The following is a 4,714-nucleotide window of genomic DNA, read 5'->3' as shown; positions in this document are numbered from 1 at the left end:
ATAAATAATAATAAAAAATCAGTAGGCCTGGCTATACATTTCACGAAGAAACAAAAGAAAAAATCAAGAAAATTCCATAAATTTGAAAACAAAATGTTTAAAGAAGTATTGAAAATAGCCAATCTAGAAGCTCACCGTGATGTGTCATGAGCTTGTAGATCTGCTATTTTCACTAGTCTGAGTCCCGGGAGACTTTTTTGGGGTCCACCTCTTGGTACCACAGCACCTCAAAGGCCCTTAAAACAAGGCTCCAGACCTCCCAAAACAAACTGGTCAGGCTCCTACTTGGCCTCACCCCCCGAACCCACCTCACCCCTGCCCACTTTGACAGGCTGGGATGGCTTAGGGTCAACGACAGAGTACAGCATCTTGCAATGGGTCTGGTCCACAAGATTCGTTACACCACCAAGATACCCATGTACCTGTCTAAATACTTCCTTAATGTAAACGAAGTCCACACCCACAACACCAGAGGGAGTGCAACAAACCATGTACAACCCAGATTCGGCACAAACAAGGGACTAAATTATTTTCGCTCCTATGCCACCAAAATGTGGAACGCCCTACCAACAGTCATTAAGACATGTGAATCCCTTGACTCCTTCAAAACCGCTCTCAAAGGGCACCTACGGATGGCTGCAATTCGAAACTGGCCTCTGTAAGATCTGAATCCCCCCACCCCACCCCACCCCCCCTTTCCCCTCACTGTATATGTATCTTTTCCCTTTTTGCTTCCTATATGATGAATTCCTGTTCTGTTCTTTAGCTACATAGAAATGTCTATTTGTATGTCTCTAAATGTTTTGATGAATTGAACAATGTGGACCCTGTTGTAAACAAGTGTAATGCTTAATTGGGTCGTCCACTCACAGTTAACAGTCTTTGTATTGAGTTTGTGCTTGAAATGTACTGTAAATTCTGCAAACTGTTAATAAATATTTCAATCAATCAATCAATCAATCAATCAAAGTCTTGAGCTGCTAAAAAGTTTGGGAAACACTGCCGCAATCCTCCAACCTGGAACTACAGCGCAATGCATGCTGGGAAGGCGAGTTCTCTAAATGCATTCATCAAACCCTTTAACCTGGAACTACAGCCCATTGCATGCTGGGAAGGCGAGTGCTCTAATTCAGGGGTCTGCTTTGCATGCAACCTTTATTTTTATTTTGTATTAAGTGCCATGTTTTTATTTTCTAGATAGTGTGCCAGGTCAACATTATTTTTCAATGACACCACATGAAAATTACCAACACATTTCTATTCCCCACAAATATATAAACCTTTTTAACTTATTTTTTAAATATTTTAACCCATTCTGGGTGGGAACCCCATTTGGTGGTAGCATTATGTAACGGTTATGCTTTAGCTATTGAAAAATAGCACCGGCACCGGGGTGCCAAAGGTTGCCTATATACGATTTGAAAATAGCCGATCACAAGCTCACAACGCCATTAAAAAAAAGAAAAAAAGCCTAAAGTAATAAAATAGCTAAATGGATTAATATGCGGGAGGGACAATGGAGTAAGGCTAATTTGCAGCAAAGTCCAATTACACTGCCAATTATTGATTATTTTCCTGGTTTTGCTTCATTTCCCAAAGAGGCCTGGCAGGGCTGCGACTTTATACTGTTGAGACACGTGTAATGAATTGGTTCAAAGCCAAGTGAGTCACACAGCTATGAATGGGTAAAAGGTAAGGTAAGGTAACTTTATTTATAGAGCGCCTTTCAAAACAGTTTAACCCATTCTGACCTGAGATCAGATTCATACGAGGTTTCCACTGGACACACACTGGTCTGATTAACCCATTCTGACCTGAGATCAGATTCTAAAAATGTCAGTCGTTCTTCGATTTTTTTCAAAAATAGCAGACCTACAAGCTCGTAGATCTGCTATTTTTAAATAGCTAAAGCATAACATGATGCTGACACCAAAATGGGTGCCCGGTCAGAATGGGTTTAGGTGCTGTACAATAAAATAAAAGGAACAAGAACATCTCAATCAAAAATAAACAAACAATGAAATAAGAAACAGAGCAGCAAAGACGGTACCTAGAAATAGATAAAAAATAGAACAGTACATAGAAATCAACAAAAAATGTAAGCAATCACTGGAGCAAACCAAAATGTTTGCGGTACAAATTAGTTTTTAGTAGCTTCTTAATTAAAGATGCCAACAGACACAGCCTTTCTCAAGTAGAGTGGTAAGTCATTCCACAGCGTAGGTGCAACAAAAGCTCGATCTCCTTTGGTTCGCAGCTTAGTGGGTGTCTGAAGGCAAGGGCGGCTGTGGCTCAGGAGGTAGAGCAGGTCGTCCAATGATCCGTGGGTTCGAATCCCGGCTCCTCCTCCTCTTGTCCACATGTGGAAGTGTCCTTGGGCAAGACACTGAACCCTACACTGCCTCCAATGAGTCGGTCGGTGTGAGCTCGCCACCGTCGGTGTGTGAATGTGGACGGGAACATTCAGACCTTCTTGTAAATTAAGTAATGCAGATGTTTACCAATAATGTAACTCTTGAGTGTAAAATGAAACATTTTACACTCTCAAGATTTAAAGATCTATAAGGGTCCATTTGGTTCCCAACTCTTCATCACTTAGCTGCATTGGGGACCACCTGGAACCTTCCTCAAGGACCACTGGTTGAAAACCACTGACTTAGACCCTCTAGGCTAGACTTAGTAAAACAGACTTTTTTGTACAGTGTACAGTATGTGTACCATGGTGACATTAATCAATTCTTGTTAAAAAACAAAAAAGCTTCTAATATATAATTTATGCCCCAAAATCTATAAATCTCACACTATTAAGGCAACCGGCCGGTTCCACGCACTGCACAAGGTGCCCTTTTTTCACTTGAGCACCTCTAAATGTTTACAGGAGTTCCCTGAGACAAAGCAGTTTGACAATCACGACGATGTCTCCCTCTAGTGGTCAAATAGGCGTAATGCAGCATGTAATGTAACCAGACAACTATTCCGCACAATCTCCGAATGCTGGTCACCTCACCACCGGAGCGGTGGTCACCTCACCACCGGAGCGGTGGTCACCTCACCACCGGAGCGGTGGTCACCTCACCACCGGAGCGGTGGTCACCTCACCACCGGAGTGGTGGTCACCTCACCACCGGAGAGTGGTGGTCACCTCACCACCGAAAATCCAGACTATGAATGAGCCTTAAGGAAGCTGCCATTTCCGTTCACGAAAATACATTTTATTTTTGTATTTACTTTTCTGCTAAGCAACAAGCTATATATGCTGAGATTTGCGCGACTATAAAGACAAAACGGAAGTGGGGAGGAGGCTCCACTTCCGCTTCATCTCATGACAGCTCTACCGTTGCTCCAGACTGTATGATTGAAGCGTTTGGAAATTGCGAGAGTCAACAGTCTGGTAGAGACCAGGGATGACAGGACAGGCCTCAGACTAAGAGCAAACAACTGGTGTAACATTCACATTAAAACGAGAAAATATCAAACTATAATATCTATACCATTTCACATACGATAAGATGTGACGTAAGAAAGATATCAGACAAATTTCATCACCGATAAACGTATTCCACAGACCACAATTTGTGTGTTTATCATTCCGTGTCATGCTTATACCATACCAAAATGATTCAATTAAAATTCCCATCAAATTAATTCAAGTATTTCCATTGCCACTTGCTGTTGGAGCATTTTGGGAGGAAATAACAAGAGCTTTGTCTCCATAAACCCGTTTTATATTAACATGAACGCACCTCTCATTATGTGGACCTTAATGACCAAATGAATAGAGAAAACACAAATAAAAAGTATGGCATGACATCACAGGTTAACTGTAATATTTCTATTATATTTCAATTTCACATAAGAAGTGAGATCTCAGGCTGGCCGGGCAGTCAAACCCCACAGCAATGGAATGAATGGCTTACACAGACAAACACACGTCAATACAATCATCTCAAGTTAAATCCTGAGCGTTTGTAGTGGAATAGAATTATTTACATTAACATGTTCTTTGTGTAAATGTGACGCAACGCGGCCGAAGGGAACCCGACATTCACAGAGCTCCTCCGTCGCCATGTCGGCTCGTGTTCTGGTGGACATTTTAGTCAAATATCCCTTTTTTTTCCCCCCACACGAACATGCAAAATGAAATGGACAATAACAATAGCAGCAATAGCAGAAACGCATATAGAGCTAGCCCCTGATTGACCATAACAGGTCTGTAACTCTGAGAGTGTACAAATGTAACCAAATGGACCCGTTAAGGGTCCATTTGGTTCCATTTGTACACTCTCAGAGTTAAGGGGGTCCTTGCAAATAAAACTTTTGAGAACCAGTAGTACTAGTGGACTCCTGGAATATGCCACACATACATAGTGTCGTAGAAATCAGTGTCAGACACCATTCAGCAAGTTATGGCCTTATGATCAAAATATGAACATTACAATGGCAATGGCGTCAGAAGGAAATCAAACGTTTTCCCACGGGGAAGACCAAGCCTTTGCCACGGCGGAAACAGTCGGAACACACTTGTCCCGTGGCACGGCACCGCATCATCAAATGACCCCTGTACCGTCGCATCGATGACGGCGCCCCTCAGTGTCACATTCAACAAACGACGCAGTCCTTCTTTGTCTTCTGCCGTGAGGAGGAGGAGGAAGAAGAAGACGAAGAAAAAGAAGACGTGGCCGGAGGTGATGGGGGGGTTGACGTCAGGACGTAG

The sequence above is a fragment of the Protomyctophum parallelum genome (assembly GCF_964188405.1).
Source record: "Protomyctophum parallelum genome assembly, chromosome: 22".
NCBI lineage: Eukaryota > Metazoa > Chordata > Actinopteri > Myctophiformes > Myctophidae > Protomyctophum > Protomyctophum parallelum.
Note: the sequence above shows the minus strand (reverse complement) of the source record.